The sequence below is a fragment of the Geotrypetes seraphini genome, chromosome 12, assembly GCF_902459505.1.
Source record: "Geotrypetes seraphini chromosome 12, aGeoSer1.1, whole genome shotgun sequence".
NCBI lineage: Eukaryota > Metazoa > Chordata > Amphibia > Gymnophiona > Dermophiidae > Geotrypetes > Geotrypetes seraphini.
The window spans coordinates 75,908,212-75,931,135 of NC_047095.1; the positions used below are offsets into that span (position 1 = coordinate 75,908,212).

General features: G+C 45.5%; 1 protein-coding gene across 1 annotated transcript in view; it reads right to left on the reverse strand.

Moving 5' to 3' along the window:
• The window catches only part of PTPRF (protein tyrosine phosphatase receptor type F), a 953,410-nt gene extending 933,527 nt beyond the window's left edge, over positions 1 to 19,883 (reverse strand). The window contains exon 1 of the mRNA XM_033915537.1: positions 19,677 to 19,883. The gene's annotated coding sequence lies outside the window, so the exon portion shown is untranslated. The remainder of the gene's footprint in view (positions 1 to 19,676) is intronic.
• Positions 19,884 to 22,924: the final 3,041 nt, after the last annotated feature.

The following is a 22,924-nucleotide window of genomic DNA, read 5'->3' on the forward strand; positions in this document are numbered from 1 at the left end:
AGTCATCGGCGTAACTGAATAATTTTATTCCCAGCTGGCTTAATTGCTCGCCCAGTGAGGACATGTAGACATTGAAGAGCAATGGGAACAGCGGTGAACCCTGCGGCACACCAGATGGACTGCTCCACATATTGGAGAGATCATAATTGAACCGTACCTGATAGGTACAGGACACAAGGAAGCCACGAAACCAGTTCAACACCTCATCCCTGATACCAATAGGGTCTAAACATTGTAGCATTTTCCCATGGTCTACTAGATCATAGGCAGAGCTCATGTCAAATTGCATGATCAGAGCATTGAGGCCCTTGCTAAACAATAGACGCAAATTATCTAAGATAGCCGCAATTACTGTCTCCGTACTGAATAAAGGCCTAAAACCGGATTGAGTTTCATGTAGGAGAGAGAACTGGTTAAGATATTCCATCAGTTGGATGTGTACCAATCCCTCCATGATTTTTACAATAAATGGAATGGATGCTACAGGTCTGTAGTTGGTTACTAGAGCTGATGATTCTTTACTATTTTTTAGGATTGGGGTTAGTAGGCAAAAGCACAGTGCCCGACTGTATGACGCAGGACCTACTCTTACTGGAACATTGGTCCTCAACTTGGCAACTAAGTTTTAAAGACAAAAAGTGTAAGGTCATGCACCTTGGCAACAGAAATCCATGCAGAACTTGCACTCTAAATGGTGAGACCTTAGCAAGAACTGCAGCAGAACGGGACTTGGGAGTGATCATTAGTGAAGGCATGAAGACTGCCAATCAAGTGGAGGAAGCTTTCTCCAAGGCTAGACAAATGATGGGTTGTATCCGAAGAAGTTTCGTCAGCCAGAAGCCCGAAGTTATAATGCCGTTGTACAGATCCATGGTGAGACCTCATCTAGAATATTGTGTACAATTCTGGAGACCACATTATCAAGAAGATGTGCGGAGAATTGAATCGGTTCAGCAAATGGCCACCAGGATGGTCTCAGGACTCAAGGATCTCCCTTATGAGGAACAGCTGGGTAAGTTGCAGCTATACTCACTCGAGGAACGTAGAGAGAGGGGAGACATGATCGAGACGTTCAAATATGTCACGGGCAGTATTGAGGTAGAAGAGGATATCTTTTTTCTTAAAGGACCTAAGGCAACAAGAGGACATCCGTTGAAACTCAGGGGTGGGAGATTTCATGGTGACACCAGGAAGTATTTCTTCACCGAAAGGGTGGTTGATCATTGGAATAGTCTTCCACTGCAGGTAATTGAGGCCAGCAGCGTGCTGGATTTTAAGAGAAAATTGGATAAGCAGTGGGATCACTTCAAAGAAGAAATTAGGGGGGGTCATTAGAGTGGGCAGACTTGTTGGGCCGTCATCTTCTATGTTTCTATGTTTCTAAATTAAAAAGCAATTTTGGTTTCTCCCTAAATTTCCTGACATTGTTCCCAATTCTATTCTCAGAGTATGTAGAAAGTTGGAAAGGCTAAGGGATAAGAAACCTTGATTAACATAGGGTAGCTTAGTGGAAATCAATAAATGCATAAAGATTAGACAAGTAAAACTAGATTATTAGCAGGGTTTAAAAAAAAGGTTTGAATAATTTCCTAAAAGAGAAATTAATAGGACATTATTGAGATAGCTTAAGGAAATCCACTGCTTATTCCTAAAACAGACAGCATAAAATCTGTTTTACTACTTGGAATCTAGCTAGATACTCATGATCTGGGTTTGCCACTGTTGGAAACAGAATACTAGGCTTGATGGACCTTCAGTCTGTCCCAGTATGGAAATTCTTACGTTTTTACATGGATCAAGCTCATATAAACATTTAAGAAACTCTATTCATTACTGAAGTAAACAATTTGACTAACCCGAGAAAACTGTTAGCCTCAAAGGAATTCCTTCAGCAGAGGCATTGGCTAGATATTTTAGGACCAAGATAGCCAATGCTAGAAAGGAAATACCAGTGCAGATAAAAGAAACAATAGACTATGTTCTTCAGGCCTTAGAGACTATGGGAGATGACATTATTACAGACAGATATTGGATAAAGTACTCCCCCCAATCTCTTTGGTTATGTCATGTTTAAGGAAATATACTAGGTCCCACTCTCTACTGGACTCATGTCCTGCACATATGATTTCAAATGCAACACCAACTATTACTCTATTAGACCAGTTTTGAAGCATAAAAATCTGAAAACAAGTGTTATGAAAAATTTTTGGCCTATTTCTATTGTACCATTTCTTGGAAAGGTCTTAGAAAAGATTGTTCTTTCTCAGTTAGATAATTTTGTTCATGAGGTTGATTTTTGGATTTCAATTTGGTTTCTGGAAGGATCATAGTGTTGAATTACTTTTGATCTCCTTGATTGATACTCTGGGATTAGGGATGGATCAACACAAGACATTTTGTCTTGTGTCTAGATATATCTGGAGCATTTGATTCGGTTGATCTCCATAAATTGTTCGGTAGATTGTATAATCTTGGAATGAATGATGCTGTTTTCAATTGGTTTAAAACATACCTGTTAGGACATTCCTTTCAAGTGAGGAATGGATGTAAGATTTCAGGAGTATATTCAGCTAGGATGGGAGTGCCACAGGGCTCGGCGCTCTCTGATTTATTATTTAATATTTATATGGCTGCTATAGGCAATTTATTTGGGTCCTTAGGAGTTGAATATCGAATATATGCAGATATTTTTTCTTCCCAATATGTGGAGGGGATAAGAATGTTGAACAATTGTTGACTGCATACATGTGTAAAATTGAGGAGTGGATGGGAGAACAAGGTCTGAAACTAAATGGTAAAATGACTTTCTGTTGTGCAGGAGTTAAGTTATAGAACTCCTTTGTGGATCAGATATGAAATTGCTGTGAAAAGGGTAGGTTTAGAAAACTACTTAAGACGCAGTTATTTGTAGATGCCTTTTTCTAGCTATCTCTAGTAAAATTGATGAACTATCCACGATCTTTGGTATCCAAATTATGATATCTTTCTGAGGACAATTTTATCATGTGTTTATTTTTATATTATGTATGTAAATTATGTAAATCACTTAGTTTTAAACGGTATATAAAATTTTAAAATAAATAAATAAATACTAATTTCTATAGTACTATTTTACAACAGCACTGGGTATACACATTATATGAGGGTAGAGTGTCCCTAGTAGGCTAACAATCTAAGTTATTTTTGTACTTGGGGCAACAGAGGGTTAAGTAACTTACATTGGGCAGGATTCACTAAAACTCCAAACCCTGCACGATCCGTTTCCTATTGTATGCCGGAGGACTGATTCAGTAAAGGCCTGCATGCAAATGGGGACGATCATTAGCACACCCCCTACACATGGCCAGAGTGATCCCCGCTCATGTGCACACCCTGACAGTAGTGACAGGAGAAGCAGCCTCCTGTCACTGCTGTCAGGGCTCAGCCCAGTCCAGATCTCTCTTGCCTGCTCCTGGACTCTCTTGCTCTCTGCCACCGTTCCCTGCAGTGCAAGCCCGTGGTTTTGGCCAATCAGGGACTTCCTTAGACTCCTCCCTAAGGAAGTCCCTGATTGGCTGAGGTGCCCCAGCCCCTCCAAAGGGAGGAGCCTGAGACGCCTCAGCCAATCAGTGCCTTAGGCCTCTCCTCTTGTATCAGATGATGCTCCGTGGCAGGGCCTATGGCTGCTATTGGGCGGCGGCAGGCAGCAGAGTAGGAACAGGAGGAGTTTCCTCTTGCTCTCGAAGATTTGGGCGGTGTGTAGGAGCAGGAGGGGGGTCCGGGCACCTCTCCTGCTCCCGAAGATGTTGGGGAGCCTTGCCGAAGGAGCAGGAGGGATCGGACACCCCTCCTGCTCCCAACTATTTTACAGGTACCGGGGTGGGTGGGCCGGGCCTAACCGTCTGGGCCAACCAGGACCAGGCCGGGGGTGGGAGGCCTAGGAGCAGGAGGGACCAAGCACCCCTCCTGCTCCCAACTTTCGGTCCATCGGACCCCCGCAATCTTTTTTTTTTTTATTTGGGACTTTTGAGCCCTGCGAGCCCGTGGTTTTAACCCGCTTTATACTCGCAGGCTTGCAGGGTGGGGAAGGGCAGTGCAGGGTGGCAGGACTTCAGGACAGAGAGCAGGACTTGGGGGCAATGCAGGGCGGCAGGACTTCGGGGCAGGAGATTTGTGCTTGAGTTGGGGCAGAGAGCAGGATATGCAGCTGGAAATCACTGAACGACTGGTCCCCAGCAGTCGCTTCTTCCGTTGATCAGCCAGCACTGTCTGATGTGAAATTTTGTGTAGTGAATCGGGTCACTGTCCAATTTGCATGCGTTTCTCATCATTTGCATGCATGGATTCAAAACAGATCGCAGGAGAGGTAAGTGAATTAGGCTTGAAGGAAATTTGCTCATTAAGGGGTCGCAAACCGATCGGTACACGATCAGTTTGCTTAGTGAATATAGCTCATTGTAACATTGTAAATGACAGCAGTGACTTGCCTAGGATCCCAACTTACTGCCCTAAGCATTAGGCTACTCCTCCACACCTGAATTTTTGTTATCTTTTAATTAAGGTACTGTAAGGATGTTAGATGAAGGGATATTTCCTGATAGAAAGGAATAAATACTTCCATTCTGAATAAACCCTTCACTGCAATTGGGAATTGCATCAAACTATGGGCCAGTAGCCTTCATACTTTTATTAATAAATGTTATAGAGCAAGTGGTGCCCAAATGGTCGATCGCGATCGACCAGTAGATTGCAAAGGCAATGCGAGTCAATCGCGTTGCCTTTGCGATCTTTTTCTCCTTGCTGCTTCCCCAAGCCAGGCCTGGTGCGTACAAGCGCCAGACTCACAAGACTTCACCTCCGACATAAATTCTGACGTCAGAGAGGAAGTTCTGGGCCAGCCAATCACTGCCTGGCTGGCCTGGAACTTCCTCCATGGCGTTAGAATCGAAGTCGGAGGTTAAGTCTTATGGGCCCGACGTTTGTATAGCTCATTGTAACATTGTAAATGACAGCAGTGACTTGCCTAGGATCCCAACTTACTGCCCTAAGCATTAGGCTACTCCTCCACACCTGAATTTTTGTTATCTTTTAATTAAGGTACTGTAAGGATGTTAGATGAAGGGATATTTCCTGATAGAAAGGAATAAATACTTCCATTCTGAATAAACCCTTCACTGCAATTGGGAATTGCATCAAACTATGGGCCAGTAGCCTTCATACTTTTATTAATAAATGTTATAGAGCAAGTGGTGCCCAAATGGTCGATCGCGATCGACCAGTAGATTGCAAAGGCAATGCGAGTCAATCGCGTTGCCTTTGCGATCTTTTTCTCCTTGCTGCTTCCCCAAGCCAGGCCTGGTGCGTACAAGCGCCAGACTCACAAGACTTCACCTCCGACATAAATTCTGACGTCAGAGAGGAAGTTCTGGGCCAGCCAATCACTGCCTGGCTGGCCTGGAACTTCCTCCATGGCGTTAGAATCGAAGTCGGAGGTTAAGTCTTATGGGCCAGGCCTGGCAGAGAAGTAGCAGGGAGAAATCGGTATGGTGGCGGGGGTAGGGAAAGAATCAGGAGAAATCAGCACGATGGCTTGGGGGGGGGGCACGGGGAGAGAGAAACACAGGCAGGCAGGGGTAGAGAGAAAAAAAAGAAGAAATAAACAGGGGGGCAGGGGTAGAGAGAAAGAAAGACAGGCAGGCAGGGGGAGAGAGAAAGAAAGGCAGAAATAAAGAGGGTGCGGGGTAGAGAGAAAGAAAGGCAGGCAGGCAGGGGGAGAGAGAAAGAAAGGACCAGCCAGCATGGCTATAGCAAAGGCAGATCTTGCCTGACGAACTTGCTGCACTTTTTCGAGGGAGTAAACAAGCAGATAGACAAGGGCGACCCGGTCAACATTGTATATCTGAACTGTGCCCAAGGCTCCGCCTCCAGGAGGGACCTAAGGCTCCCGGGCCTATTCTGATTGGCCCAGGCGCCTTAGGCCCCACCAGTAGGCGGAGCTTTGGGACGGATGGGCCAATCCGGCCTCATTCCGTCGTTGGCTGCCTGCCGGACAGGTAGGTTTGGCTCCCGTCTGTCCGGCCAACTACACAAAGGTACGGGGAAGAGGGGTAGGGGTGTCGTGGGGGTCGGCCAGGGGGGTTGCGGGTCGGCTGGGGGGGCGGTCGGAGGTTCTTGGGGGGGGCGGTCTTTGGGAGGGGGGTTTGCGTCGAGGGCAGGAGGGCCTGGGATCCCTCCTGCCCGTAATGTAGTGCGGGGTGGGGGTAGGGGGTCGCGTGGCCAGGAGGGTTTGGGTTCCCTCCTGGCCCGAACAACTAGCAGGGGGGGGTGGTCGCCAGGGCCAGGAGGACTTGGGCTCCCTCCTGGCCCGATATTGTCAGGGAGTTGGGGAGTCGGCGGGGCAAGAGGGCTTGGGCTCCCTTTTGCCCCGATCGTGTCCGGGAGTCGGGGGGGCAAGAGGGCTTGAGCTCCCTCTTGCCCCGATCGTGTCGGGGGTGCCACGGTTGGCTGGGGCAAGAGGGCTTGAGCTCCCTCTTGCCCCGATCGTGTCAGGGGTGCCACGGTTGGCTGGGGCAAGAGGGCTTGAGCTCCCTCTTGCCCCGATCGTGTCGGGGAGTCGGGACCGCCAAGAGGAAGCAGCAGGACACCGGTAGGAGCTTCTACATGATGGGGGGGTCGGGAGCCTGTGGGGGTGCGAGCGGTCCTTCAGGGTGGGGGTGCGGGTGCGAGTGCGTGCGAGCGGTCCTTCGGGGTGGGGGTGCGGGCGAGCGGTCCTTCGGTGTGGGGGTGCGAGCGGTCCTGCGGGGGGGGGGCATCAGGCTTTCAGGGTGGGGACAGGACTTCAAGGGGAAGAGGAGAGTCGGGGCGGGCGAAAGGAGAGTCGGGGTGGCCAGAGAAGAGTCGGGGCGGGCGAAAGGAGGGGCGGGCGGCGACGGGAGAGTTGGGCAGCATGCGCGGTATACGGGTGTGCGCGGTATATAAAAATTTCTGTACATAAATTTGTGTTTTCACGCGCTATACCCATGTGCGCATTTTACACAGGTGCGCGTTATCTACGTGAAAATACGGTAATTGTATTTCACAATCCCTTCCTTCCCTATGTTCCCAAAATGATGTCTTAGTTTTTTACCCAATGTTATTATTTAAAGTATGTATTGTATTGTTCATTCTGTATTTTTTAATGAATGTATTTTAAATTGTTCATCGCTTTGAAATATGACTAAGCGATCAATCAAAAGAACTATTAAACTTGAAACTTGTCTATTATTCAAAGCAATAAATGGTACTGCCCCCACCTACCTAAATAATCGCCTAAATCGGAACCTTACAACCAGACAAAGGAGAACTCTAACCCCATTTTCCTACCTCCCCATTCAAAGGTACTCGGCGCAAGAAGATGTATGACAACCTACTATTGACGCAGGCAGCGAAACTAGACCCCTCTATCACTAACTTGCTGACAGCAACAAGCGACTTCAAATCATTTCGAAAAGAAATCAAAACCCTGCTTTTCAAAAAATTTATCCAGTTATCTTAACTCTCTCCTTGTTCTTCCCTCTCCCTTCATAAATTCCCCCTTAAATTGCTACTCTTCTTGCACTTTCTCCTCAAAGACTCAACTATGAAACCAGTCCCCTAAACTGTAATTTCCCTGTAAATGTCCAGTTCTCTTCTGATTTCTACTCTTCTTATAATTTCACCAATGTTCGCCACCCATCTTGTAATTTTTCCTCGAAGACTCTATTATGTAACCAGCCCCCTAGAGTATAATTTTCCTGGAAATGTCCAGTTATCTTCTAATGTAATCCGCCTAGAACTGCAAGGTACAATCAGAATAGAAGTCACTAATGTAATCAGCAACTAAAGCTTGCAGCTCACTGATTCTTCGAGCAGATATGAGGCCAATGAGAAACATTACTTTCCAAGTGAGATATTTCAGATGAGCCGAGGACATTGGTTCAAATGGAGGCTTCATTAACTGAGCAAGAACAACATTGAGATCCCAAACCACTGGTGGTGGTTTGAGAGGAGGTTTAACATTGAAATGTCCTTTCATAAATTTGGAAACCACCAGATGAGCAGAAAGGGGTTTCCCTTCGATAGGCTGATGGAAAGTAGCAATTGCACTGAGATGGACTCGTATCGATGTAGACTTGAGGTCAGAGGTGGATAAGTGCAAAAGATAATCCATAACAGAAGATAAGAAGGAATGCTGAGGCTCTTTATCATGAGAGATAACATAAGAACATAAGAAGTTGCTCCAGAGGTCCATCTCGCCCAGCGGTCCACTCCCGCGGCGGCCCATCAGGTCTGCGACCTGTGAAGTGGTTTCTGACCACTTTTATAACCTACCTCAAGTTCTATCTGTACCCCTCTATCCCCTTATCCTCCAGGAACCTATCCAAACCCTCCTTGAACCCTTGTTCTGGCCTATCACATCCTCCGGAAGCGCGTTCCATGTGTCCACCACCCTCTGGGTAAAAAAGAACTTCCTAGCATTTGTTCTAAACCTGTCCCCTTTCAATTTCTTCGAGTGACCCCTAGTGCTTGTGGCTCCCCACAGTTTGAAGAATCTGTCCTTATTCACTTTCTCTATGCCCTTTAGGATTTTGAAGGTTTCTATCATGTCCCCTCTATGTCTCCTCTTCTCCAGGGAGAACAGCCCCAGCATTTTTAACCTGTCGGCGTATGAAATATTTTCCATATCTTTTATCAGTTAGTCGCCCTCCTCTGCACTCCCTCGAGTACCGCCATGTCCTTCTTGAGGTATGGCACCCAGTATTGAACACAGTACTCCAGGTGCAGGCGCACCATTGTGCGATATAGCGGCATGATGACTTCCTTCGTCCTGGTTGTGATACCCTTTTTGATGATGCCCAGCATTCTGTTTGCTTTCTTTGAGTCTGTCGCACACTGCGCCGATGGTTTCAGTGATGTGTCGACCATCACCCCCAGGTCCCTTTCAAGATTACTCACCCCTAGCAGTGTTCCCCCCATTTTGTAGCTGAACATCGGGTTCTTTTTCCCTACATGCATGACCTTGCATTTCTGTACGTTAAAATTCATTTGCCACTTTTTTGCCCAGTCTTCCAGTCTTGTTAGGTCCCTTTGCAGGTCTTCACAGTCTTCCGTGTTTCTAACCCTGCTGCAGAGTTTGGTGTCATCAGCAAATTTGATAACCTCACATTTTGTCCCCGTCTCTAGATTGTTAATAAATATATTGAACATTAGAGGTCCCAGCATCGACCCCTGTGGAACTCCGCTCGTGATCCATTGCCAGTCTGAGTATTGGACCCTCTGTTTCCTACCTGCCAACCAGTGTTTGATCCATCGGTAGATATCCCCTTGCACCCCGTGGTTCCACAGCTTTTTAAGTAGCCGTTCGTGAGGTATCTTGTCGAAGGCTTTTTGGAAGTCAAGGTAAATGATGTCTATGGATTCCCCCTTATCCATCTGGCTGTTTATTCCCTCAAAGAAGTACAGCAAGTTCGTGAGGCATGACCTTCCCTTGCAGAAGCCATGCTGGCTCGCCTTCAGCTGTCCATTGTTTTCTATGTGTTCGCAGATTGCGTCCTTTACCATTGCTTCCATCATCTTTCCCGGAACCGAGGTCAAGCTCACAGGCCTGTAGTTTCCCGGGTCACCCCTTGATCCCTTCTTGAAGATGGGCATGACATTTGCTATTTTCCAGTCCTCTGGGATCTCCCCAGTTTTTAGGGAGAGGTTACATATTTGGCGAAGTGTCTCTGCTATTTCGTTTCTCAGTTCTTTTAGTACCCTTGGGTGGATGCCGTCCGGGCCCGTTGATTTGTCGCACCATGTAGAAAATCTAGTCCATTTTTGGTGGTAGCATTGTCTAGTGGTAGGCTTTCTGGAAGCCTCTAAAATGTCTCTTACAGGTTGAGAAAACTGAAGACGAGTTATGTTGAGAGGTACCAAGCTGTCAGGTGCAGAGACTGCAGGTTGGGATGAAGTAGAGATCCTTGACTCTGTAAGCAGAGACGAAGAACTGGTAGAAGGTATAGCTCCCTGTTGCTGAGTGGAAGTAGAAGGGTGTACCAAGGTTGTCTCAGCCACTGAGGAGCTATCAGAATCATGGTGGCATGATCGTTCTTCAACTTCACAAGAGTCTTGAGAATGAGAGGGAATGGAGGGAATGCATACAGGAAGAGATTTGTCCATTCCAATAGAAAAGCATTCTGCCTTGAGGTGATGAGGAGACTATATCCTGGAGCAGAACTGAGGCAGCTTGTGGTTGTGGGGAGATGCAAAGAGATCTATCTGAGGAGTCCCCCAATGAGAAAAAATGTGATGAAGAGGCGAGGAATTGAATGTCCATTCATGAGGTTGCAGAAGACAGCTCAATTTGTCCACCAAACAGTTTTTCGCACCTTGGATGTAGACAGCTTTCAGGAAGGTGTTGTGGAGGATTGCCCAGTCCCCAGTCCCAAACCTTCAAAGCTCCTTCACAAAGGGAGAGAGATCCGGTCCCTCCCTGCTTGTTGACATATACATGGCGACTTGGTTGTCCGTCCAAACGAGGACTACTTGGTCATGAAGAAGATGTTGAAAAGCTTTGAGAGCACTGAAGATCGCTCTGAGTTCCAACAGATTAATTTGACACTGACGATCCGTGCTGGACCAGTGGCCTTAAGTACGGAGACCATCGAGATGAGCCCAAGCGTAGGTCGAGGAATCTGTCGTGAGGACCTTCTGATGAGATGCGTTTGAAACAGCAAGCCTCTGGAGAGATTGGAAGAGAGCATTGTGACCAGCCAGGAATTCTTCCAGCGCAGGTCCCAGTCAAGGTAAAGGGAAAAGAGGTGAAACCAAAATCCCGGGTAGGAATGGGTAATGAACAGATTGGATCTGAATTAAATAACTTCATAGACCACCGGGGGAGCCCAAGAGGCCCTTGGAATACTGCCAGGGCTGATACAACAGGGCGTTTCCCCAGAGTATATAAGCCTGCCCCTGACAACAGGGAAAGAAGCCGGTTAGGGAGGAAATTTAGGCTTTGCCTCCCTAGGGACCCTGACGAGCCAAACAGGGACAGAGAGCCCCAACCTATGGAGCTGGATGAGGTTGAACAACCAGAGGGTTTGTCTCATTCTGAGGAACTTATGGACTTCCAAGAGTCTTGTGCTGGGGAGAATGCTAACCTACCTGAACCAATGCAGGTGAACTGGACTCTGAGCCACAAACAGTGAGTGAGTTTTGGAAACTGTTTGTGTGCTGTTCTTTTGTTTTTGAATGCTGATTTTTGCTGTGAAAGTTTAGAGAGAGTATTTGGGGGAGAGGTTTTGCTTCCACCTGGGAGGGAATGTGAAAGTCTGTTTGAAAGACTGTAATTTTTGCAAAACCTACTACTCTCTCTTCTGCCTGGCAACCTTAATTATTAATTGCCAGAGGCTTTCTTATTTTTTTTTTTTTCCAAATGCAGTTCCAACAAGTGTCCTGCAGGAGGTGCAATATCCCACTCCTGATACCAATTATGTGGCCACCAGCTTAACCCCGAACAGGGCTTTGTTGCAATTCTGATGGCTACACTAAACAGCACCCAAGCGTGTGACCCGGCCTGGAGTCACCCTGCAGGATCGGATTTTCAAAAGTGGAAAACACCACCAATAAAGTTCCAACACAGGGACAGTTTATATCAATAGTTCTCTTTACTTAATCCTTCCAAACAGGTAAGTAATACTTTCATCGATTCAACATTCCAGACAGAAGTCCAGTAAAGAAAAGAAAAAAACACCACATTGTCAAAAATGGCAGAGTAATTGAAGCAGGGCTAATTAACCCCAACTTTCCTATTCTCACTGCTTCTTAAGTCTCTCCTAGTGTTGAAACCTGGGCGCAGTAGAGAGCTCACTCTGACTGCTACCCAGCAGCCCTTCTCTTTACTCAAAAACAGATACAGTTCAGCTTTCAAGTTTTACTTGGATTCCAGTCCATAACAAAAAAATAAGAAAGCCTCTGGCAATTAATAATTAAGGTTGCCAGGCAGAAGAGAGAGTAGTAGGTTTTGCAAAAATTACAGTCTTTCAAACAGACTTTCACATTCCCTCCCAGGTGGAAGCAAAACCTCTCCCCCAAATACTCTCTCTAAACTTTCACAGCAAAAATCAGCATTCAAAAACAAAAGAACAGCACACAAACAGTTTCCAAAACTCACTCACTGTTTGTGGCTCAGAGTCCAGTTCACCTGCATTGGTTCAGGTAGGTTAGCATTCTCCCCAGCACAAGACTCTTGGAAGTCCATAAGTTCCTCAGAATGAGACAAACCCTCTGGTTGTTCAACCTCATCCAGCTCCATAGGTTGGGGCTCTCTGTCCCTGTTTGGCTCGTCAGGGTCCCTAGGGAGGCAAAGCCTAAATTTCCTCCCTAACCGGCTTCTTTCCCTGTTGTCAGGGGCAGGCTTATATACTCTGGGGAAACGCCCTGTTGTATCAGCCCTGGCAGTATTCCAAGGGCCTCTTGGGCTCCCCCGGTGGTCTATGAAGTTATTTAATTCAGATCCAATCTGTTCATTACCCATTCCTACCCGGGATTTTGGTTTCACCTCTTTTCCCTTTACCTTGACTGGGACCTGCGCTGGAAGAATTCCTGGCTGGTCACAGCATCCACCAGTGGAGAGACTGTCTCAAGGAAGGAGTGACTGTAATGTGTCGAGAGAGTGGATCACAAGTCTGTGTCCACTGAGATGCCAGGGTTCACTGAGGAATTCTGAGGTGAAGTCTGACAAAAGGAGTCACGTGCACTATGGAGGCCATGTGATCTAGTAGTACCATCATGTGTCTCGCTGAGATTGAAGAGCGGGAAGAAACTGCATGACAGAGTTGAAAAGCATCCAGACGTTGTTGAGGAAGGAATGCTCTGAGATGGATAGTGTCCAGAACAGCTCCGATGAACTGTAGTTCCTGAGAGGGCTGAAGTTGGGATTTGAGAAAGTTGATTTCAAATCCCAAGCTCTGTAGGAACCACGTAGTCCGTTGGGTCGCTACAATAACCCTCTGAGATGTTGAATCTTTGATGAGCCAGTCGTCTAGGTAGGGAAACACTTGAAGACCATGGTTCCTTAGAGCTGCTGCTATCACCACCAGGCACTTGGTGAACACTCTTGGAGATGAAGCCAGACCAAATGGTAGCACTCTGTATTGGTAATACAGATTCCCCACCCGAAATCTGAGGTTGTGACAGGAGGTTGGATGAATGGGGATGTAAGTATAAGCCTCCTTGAGATCTAGAGAACATAACCAATCGTTCTGATCTAGAAAGGGGGTAAAGGGACGCCAGGGACAACATGCAAAATTTTTCTTTGACTATAAATTTGCTGAGAGCCCTGAGATCCAGAATGGGTCGCAGATCGCCCGTCTTCTTCGGAACTAGGAAGTAACGGGAGTAAACCCCCCTGCTCTGCTGTTCCAGAGGAACTTCTTCGAGCCTAAGCTTCCTGAAGAAGGGCGGTCTGGGATGGATTGGAAGAATACTCTTTTGGAGGAAACTCTGGTGGAATCTGAGTGAAATGAAGAGAGTATCCTTCCCTGATTATTGTCAGCACCCAGAGGTCGGATGTAATGGTCTCCCAGCGATGGTAAAAATAATGGAGATGACTGCCTATGGGGGGAAGGGAGGACAGAGGCAGAATGATGGAGGGTATGCTCTTGTTTTAAACAGTCAAAAAGGCTGCGTAGCCTTAGGCGCAGCAGAAGGCTGAGGTTTCTGTTGCTTCTGCTGCTGTAGTTTCTTGGGAGGTGGTCGAGTGTAAGGAGCCGCCCTTGGAGTATAATGCCTCTGGAAAACCGGAGGAGGACGTGAAGATTTTGCAGATTTTGGTCTAACAATAGAAGCAAAAGATTTTTCATGCTCAGACAATTTCTTAGTGGCAGCCTCTATATAAAGGAGCTTCTTTAAAAGAAATACGTAGAATCCAGATCATCCAAAATACCGCAATAAAAATAATTATGAAAAAGAAAAAATTTGATCACGTGACACCACTTTTAAAGGAGAAACACTGGTTACCAGTAATTCATAGAATCACCTATAAGATAGCCTTACTTACTCATAAAATACTCATAAATAAAGCCCTGACATTTTTAGAAAGATATTTTATACCTTACTCCCCATTTAAATCTTTAAGATCAGAGGATAAAGCCCTATTAATAGTTCCTTCTTTAAAAGTGATCTACTCCCGGAGACATGATTTTTTCTGTTTCGGCCCCCCAAATCTGGAACTTACTTCCAATTAATCTAAGAGAGGAAAAATTATTGAATAAATTTAAAAGTCTTCTAAAGAGCTGGCTTTTTAAAGATGCTTTTCAATAAACTGGTACTATTATACTTTAGGATAGGATGTGGAGGTTCACTAAAATATGTGGGTACTTGTTTCCCTTCCTTTGTGTATTAAACCTATGCCCAATTTTTTTGCAGTTTTATTTTTTTAATATTGTATTTTATACTGCCCTTTTCCCTAATGTATTAATGTCTAATGTATTAATGACTAATAGTATTCTATGTGATGTATGTGGATTTTATTATTTTATCTGATTTGTTATTTATTGTAAATCGCATTGAAATAAGATTTTGCGATCAAATCAAAGAATCTATTAAACTTGAAACTTGATTCATCAAAGAGGTCATTGCCCTCACAAGGAATATTAGCCAGACGATCCTGAAGATTAGGGTCCATGTCAATGGTGCGAAGCCAGGCCAAGCGTCTAATCACCACAGAGAACGCAGTGGCCCTAGCAGACAGTTCAAAGGCATCATAAGATGACTGGAGAAGATGTAATCTGAGTTGTGACAGAGTAGCACTAAGAACATAAGAATTGCCACTGCTGGGTCAGATCAGTGGTCCATCGTCCAACAGTCCGCTCACGCGGCGGCCCTCTGGTCAAAGACCAGCGCCCTAACTGAGACCTGCCCTACTTGCATTCGTTCCGGTTCAGCAGGAACTTTGAATCCCAAGAGGGTGTTTTCTCCTATGACAGACTCTGGAAGAGCGTTCCAGTTTTCCACCACTCTCTGGGTGAAGAAGAACTTCCTTACATTCATACGGAATCTATCCCCTTTCAACTTTAGAGAGTGCCCTCTCGTTCTCCCCACCTTGGAGAGGGTGAACAACCTGTCCTTATCTACTAAGTCTATACCCATCAGTACCTTGAATGTTTCAATCATGTCCCCTCTCAATCTCCTCTGCTCGAGGGAGAAGAGGCCCAGTTTCTCTAGTCTTTCGCTGTATGGCAACTCCTCCAGCCCCTTAACCATCTTAGTTGCTCTTCTTTGGACCCTTTTGAGTAGTACCATGTCCTTTATGTACGATGACCAGTGCTGGACGCAGTACTCCAGGTGAGGACGCACCTTGGCCCAGTACAGCGGCATGATAACCTTCTCCGATCTGTTCGTGATCCCCTTCTTTATAATTCCTAGCATTCTGTTCGCCCTTTTCACCGCCACCGCACATTGCGTGGACGGCTTCATCGACTTATCAATCAGAACTCCCAAGTCTCTTTCCTGGGAGGTCTCTCCAAGTACCGCACCAGACATCCTGTATTCGTGCATGAGATTTTTGTTACCGACATACATCACTTTACACTTATCCACGTTGAACCTCATCTGCCATGTTGATGCCCATTCCTCAAGCCTGATCCAGGTTCTTCAGAAAACCTGGAAGAATATCAATGAGGAACTTGAGATAAGTAATGAAGACAAAATTGTAGTTGAGGACTTTGGAGGACATCATAGCATTTTGATAAAGACGACATCCAACCTTGTCCATGGTGTTACCCTCTCTTCCAGGAAGAACTGCAGCATAGACCCTGGAAGAATGGGTTCTTTTCAGCGAGGACGCCACAAGTAGGGATTGGTGGGATAACTGTGAATTCTCAAACCCTTTACAATGTAGAATTCTATACCTCGAGTCCAACTTGCCTGGAACAGAAGGTATAGCATAAGGAGTCTCCAGGCATCGTTTGAAAGTTTGAGACAAAAGCCGGTTAAGAGGGAGCTTAAGTGACTCTGCAAGAGGTTGAGGCAGATGTATTTCCTCCAGATACTCCTTAGAGTATTTAGAACCTGCATCTAATTTAATTTCCAGGTCATCAGCCATCTGACGAAGGAAGGAAGAGAAAGACAGCTGATCTGCCAAGGCCCTGCCTCGAGAGGGGCTCGATGACCTCGAGGCGTCTCGAGTGTAGAAGGAAGGCGAAGTCTCTCTGGAGAAGTGGCAATCCAAAGAATATGGGGATTTGAAGGAGGCAATGGAAGCAGCTGATTCCTCAGGGTCTGAAAGCGGTGACCTCGATCAAGGAGTTGGAGGCCTCGAAGAGCTGGAAGGTCTGGAATGAGGCCTAGACGAGGAAGGCTGCTTTTGGAAGAAGACCAGCACCTCGATGGATGCCTTGATGAGGGCCTCGATCGATGACGAGAGTGGTGTCTAAAAGCAGGTCTCGAGTAGGATCGAGGAGACTTTACCCTATGTATGGAAACAGGCAATGCTGGCGATGAATGAATAGGGCTAGAAGCAGTAGATTGAAACTCAGTAGTTTGGATCAAGGAATCTCAAAGCACTCCCAAAGACTCTGCTCCTTGTATGGAGTGTGAAGATTCCTGTCGAGACACTCGCAAAGACTCTGCTCCTTGCATAGAGTGTGTAGATGCCAGATCAGACATTCGCAAATACTCTGCTCCTTGCATAGAGTGTGAAACTTTAGCTTGAGGCACAAGCAGGGACTCGACCTTGCAGGAGACTGCTGATTACCCAGGCTGGATTACAGGAGGCAGATTCGAGGCAGAATCATATTTGCTCAGTAACTGAACAAATTGCTGCTCCAACATGGTCTGGAGAGAAGCCTGCAAATGTGGATCCGCATCTGAAACCGGACCACTTGCTGAGGCTAAGGGCTCCAAAGTGGCAGTGGAAATGTGCTTCGACTTGGAGGTCTTGGAAAGCTTAAGGACCACCGCCGGAACCTTCTGCTTAGGTAGCTGACCTGAGGGAAACTCAGGAGAAGAGAAAGCAGGTGTACTTGAGGCCAAAGACGATCCAAACGAGGAAGGTCTAATGAGACTCGAGGTCGGAGTCGTGGAAGCAGGAGGGCCCTCAGTGGAAGGTGGGACCAAGACAGCACTCGAGGTCGAGGGTGTCACTGAAGAATCCATCCTGAAGAGTTTTTCCACTAAAACCCAACGACGTTTATGGGCTCGAGGTTGAAGAGTAGCGCAATGCTCGCACGACTTAGGACTATGGTCAGGCCCGAGGCACTTAAGGCATCAACAGTGTGAGTCAGTGAGAAAAATCGCATGCTGGCACTGGCTACACTTCATGAAGCCCATTACTGTCCGGGACATAGGAAGAAAGATAGCCACAGCGAAGTCGAAGCCCGCAGGCTGTGGCCAATCAGTCAAAGAAAATAAAGTCTTTTCTTTTTTTTTTTCTAAACTAGAAAATAAAGAAAGTAACACAGCGATTCACGACTAAAAAGAACACAAACCGGAGAAAGAGAAGGCACAAAGCGAACGAAGTGTCAAAGTACAGGTTTCTCGGCTCCGCAGAAAACTGAGGAGACTCACCCCATGCTGGGCGGGAAGGCACTCGCGCATGCTGACTCGAAGCTTCTAAAGTTTTCTACAAGCAAGTATGCTTGCGAGGCTGTCCGCATCTTGGCTCCATGTGAGAATAGGCTGCCTGCTTGACCTGGGATAAAGTATTTTTTGAAGTGCTACAGAAATTTCAGACATGATGTACCAAGTGTGTTGAACTTAGGGGTGAATATGTGGAATAACTTGTAAGTTTCATGTCTCCATGTCAATCCCTTATTGGTTGGGCTGAGAACTTTTCAGCACCCCCTCGTTATGACAGAGGTCAGATAGGAGATTAGTGTAGGGAAAAGAGTTCTTGTAATGCAATTCGATGTGTCTAGCGCATTTGATCTTGTGAATCATTAAGTTTTGTTATCTATGCTAGACTATTATAGAACTGGTGGTGGTGTCCGGAAATAGTTTAAGGGTTTTCTGATGAATAGATGTTATAGGGTGAAGATGAAGGGTATATAGTCCACAGATTGGAATCCTCAGGGGATGAGGAATGTGGAGTTCCTCAGGGTTCCCCTATGTCACCCATATTATTTAATAATTGTCTCCCTACGAAGAAGTTCCAAATATTATTCCAGATACAAAGCTGGGGCTGAATGTTTGAAAAATAGCTGAATAAAGAGAAAAAGATTTTATTGGTCAGTAGTCCTTTTAACAGGATTCAGAACACATAATTAAGGGCCCCTTTTACAAAGCCATAGTAGTGAATCCCATACTGCAAATGCAACGAAGCCCATTCAGTTTCTATGGGCTTCATTGCATTTCCCACACCAGTACTCACTACCATGGCTTTGTAAAAAGGGCCTTAAGTGTTGATGGAATTATCGTAAGTTTCTCTAAGAGTCTACCTTAAAGATCTTGGGTATGATATTTGATAAATATCTTACATCTAAACCACAGACACAAGCTAAGGCCATTAAGATATATCATTTTGGATATCTTTGGAAAATGGGAAACCAGGATAAAACTGTTTTAAATAAAAATTTGTTTTTCCCATAATGAAAAGGGAAAAAAGGAAAATACTGTAAATTGTAACATCTCGGATGTCCTTGCGAAATAAACAAAAACAGTGCTCCAAAATATTATGTGACAATGCTGAATAGAACTTCATATGACCCAAGTTCTTCTTTTACTAGTATAAATATAAGGGGGGGGGGAGGACAGTATATTAAACAAAAAGCCAAGTGTAATATTTTTCTTATCAGACTTGTGAAGCAGCAACCACCACCAAGATATTAGGCTCACAGAAATTCATTATACAGAATACTGAGAAAATGTAAAACATTTTTCTTCTCTAAAGTATATGAGTGCTAATAGCTAATGATGGCTAAAGAAGAACACACCCCTTTCAGAGGCCCTTATAAGTTGCTGCATATTTACAGTTTGTATAGTAATAGAGAAATTGTTTTCTACTGAACTCTGGAAAAAAGAGACAGCCATAACTAAAGTTGTGCTCACAATGCAAGAAGTGTATTCGGTTCATTTTAATGAACATGAAGAGCCAAAGCTCCTGGATTACCACCTCATACAGAGCAAGTGAAAATCCAAAGGTTTTGTTTCTAAATGTTTATGTCTGTGGGTGGAGAAGCAGGAGGGACTACATTCCAGGGAAAAGATCTTCTTGTAACAAAGCCAGGTGGAGTCTAACCTGAATGCTATGAAAATGAACAGCAAAGTCCACAAGTGTAGAAGGGAGGGAAAACCTGAAAACCACCTCCATGACCTTCTCAGACCCCCAAATCCACCAACACATCACCTAGAAAAGAGCCGGTGTCTCTCTCCCTCTCCCTCTCCCCGTGTGCTACGTGCCCGCATTGAAAGCGGGGGGGGGATGGTGATCCGGCTCTCGCAAGGCGAAAGGGAAACGCCATGACGGGCAGCAGGGCGCGAGGTAAAGGTACGGGAGGCTGAAGCGCCGCCAGCCCGTACCGGGGAGAGGGGGAGAGGTACCTGAGGAGGAGGAAACTTGCCATTACCGGGGAAAGGGGCCACCGAGGGGAGGGCGAGGCCATTACCGGAAAATGAACGGGGGGGGGGAGGGGGACAGACAGGTGACTCAGGTGACCGGGAGAGCACAAAAAAGAGGGGCGCAGAGCGAGGGGACTCACCGTGCTCGCTAGCCCGTCTCGTGCTGCCGCCTTCCTTCCACACACCGACAGATCGCTCGCGAGCCGCCGCAGACGCTCTGTCTGCTCCACTGACGCGCGCTCGCGCTCCCTGTCCGCGGCGCGCCCGTAGCCTGGCCCCGCCCGCGTGCCAGTGAGAAAGGGTGCGCGGGAGCCCTAGCCACCTGTCACCGAGGCCAGGCTCCACCCCCTCCACGCGCGCTCCCTCAACAGCCCTTTGCGCCTCTGTGCGCGCGCGCGCGAGCCGCGGCTACCTGTCACCCAGCTGCGGAGACGGACTTTGCATACCGTCACGCCCCCCCTCGGCGGGGCTCCTGACACGTCGCGAGCGAGCTACCACCTGTGCTCTCGCGCTCGGGCGCCAACGAGCCTCCCCAGTGGAGCTCCAACTAGCGAAGCTCCTCGGCCACAAACTTCGTGGCTTCGTTGTTTCAGCATCTTCTGCCTCCCCACACAATTCACCAACATTTCCTATTTGGATCGTAGGACCGCCACTGCTGTCCTTCCTTCTTTTCAAGCTAAGTAATATCAGAAAAGTAAATTGTGCAGAATTGACGAGGAAACAAGAATGTACAAGTCGTGTATTGGAAATGTTTCACTGCTGTCATACTTCTTGTTTTATGGTCAAGATTTTTTGTATTGGATTTAATAGAGAACAATAATGAAAGATATACATAACCAGTTCAAGATATGGAACCATCAAGTAAATCTTATATGAAGGTCAAGGCAGAGGGCGCTAAGTCAATTAGTGGGATAGGGCTATTCTGCTCTTTTCTCCTTTGTCTTTACAAATTCTCACAGTAGTCACTTTCTCATAATCACCAAAGTGAAATAAAACCGTTTCTTGATCATCTGTCTCTTTAGCTATAAATGACAACCAAAAGGATGTATTTATAAACTATAAAGAGTTTTACCTCATTCCTTTAGTAAGACATGAACTATTTTTTCTGCGGTCCTCCAAGTACCTACAAATCCAAAAGGTGACCCTGCAAAGGGTTTGAGTTTGAGACCGCTGCTGTCTGTGATCAGAGGCATTCTGGCACTTTAAAAAAAAAAAAATCTGTCAAAATGAAGATGATTCAGGTGATCATAACCTCTTCATAATCCACAATTCTTTAGGGTCATGATCCCAGTGCTTTGTCAATACACCAATTGTTGTAATGTTTACAAAGTTTTCAGTAGATGAGTTACTGCCACCTTTTTGTGCTTTTCTGTAGAGTTTCTGCCATCAGATGAGTGACCTTTACAAAATCTACCTATGTCTGTGGCACCAGGTTTTTCTCTGCTATAAACCATCTCATCCATAAATCAGCTGTCCTGTGCAGCAGCTAGAAGTTGCTTATTCATTCAATTCACCTCTCCTTAACCATTCATGTGTCCAGTGTTGATCAACAAATGGTTCCTGTAGTAACACTGTGTGTTTATGCATTTGGCACTTGTTATTCCTCACCTGCTCATCTAATTCCTTGAAGTTTTTTTCTCTTCCTTCACAAATTCTGGCCATTCCTTCCCTTTTGGTACCACTAGATTCTCAGTAATTCCTTCTACACCTGGAACACTTGTCAAGTTTAATGGTGAAAATTAATTCTGGAAGTTTTCTTTCATAGTTCAACAACTATTCTACATTTGGATCTAATAATGAGTAAACTTGGAGAACTATGATAGTAATTTAGTAAGTACTAGTATTATCCCAGGTACAGAGTAAGAATGGCTAAAAAACTCATTGGGTTGCCGTCTGCATATAAAATTAGTTGAGGTTTTTTCTCCGGTTTACTTAAATGGTTTTTCAAAGGATAGTTTCACCACTTGGCTTATAACATATTTGCAAACATTTTTTTGCTGCAGTAATTTATTTAAATGTCTCTATCATATCTCCCATCTCCCGCCTTTCCTCCAAAGTATACAGATTGAGATCTTTAAGTCTGTCCCCATATGCCTTATGATGAAGACCAGAATTTCATTAAAGACAATAACATGGCTACAAGAATACAAACACCAAATAATCATTTTCTGCTTACTTTCTAAGTGCCACTGTGAACACTAAACATTTTGCATTTGCTTTCTAATGTCAGTTATCAGAAGACATGTCATGTCCTGGAGGGAGTGTATAATATAGTAACATCCTAACTATTTGGGATCTAACTTGGGACCTGGGTTGACCACTTTTGGAAACAGGATGCTGGTCTTGTTGGACCTTCTGTCTTTCCCAGTATGGCAATTTTTATGTTCTTATCCTCCAGTCCTAGCCTGAGACAAGGTCATAAGAACTGCCTTCCCCGGATCAGACCATAGGTCCATCTAGTCGGAGGCTACGTAAGTGTTCCCTGATGAAGACCTTGTTTACTTGTATCCCTCAATGTGATTTGCAAGAAGGTGTGCATCCAACTTGCCCTTGAATCCTAGAATGGTGGTCTCCGTCACAATCTCCTCCGGGAGAGCATTCCAAGCGTCCACCACTCGCTGTGTGAAACAGAACTTCTTGACATTTGTCCTGGGCCTGTTGCCCCTCAGCTTCAGTCCATGACCTCTTGTCCAAGGTCTCGGGATACTAACCTGCTGATGTCTAATATTAAGTTAACAAGGCAATGCTAATCATAAATTGATAACCTTGTAGCAATACTATTTATGATATTTATCTCATATGTACAAATGACCCCTCAGGGAGTTTGATTTTACTTTTGGTTTCAATTTCTGCCCTTTTGCTCTGGTCTGGACAGAGCTACATAATAGGGTCAATATTCATTCATCCAATGGCAGTGCGTGTTTTGCTGTTCGCCACCTATATTATTCCCATATATTCAAGGCCAGATCTGGGCTTCAGCACTGAAGAATCCAGCTAACACAAAGTTGGTTAAGTTGATAATTCAACACTTAAGCAGCCAATTGTTGACTCTGCCCCGGAATGCCCCCAAATTATCAGGTTTCACTTAGGAGCTGATTTTCAGTGGTGTTGAAAATTAGCCAATAGCTACAAATAAGTGATTTGAACTGGTCAGCAACCATTTCAGATTGGCTAAATCATTTTCATTATTAACCAGAATGGGGGGGATCCTTCCACATTTCTTTTACCTATCCATTCTATTTTTTTCCATCCTGTTTTTGTGTCACAGGAAACATGACACAGTACAGGTCTCATTTTTGCCTTTGGGTATTTCTGGGGTCCTTTTACTAAGGTGCGCTAGCCGTTTTAGTTAGCGCACGCTAAACGCTAACAGATCTATAAAATATAA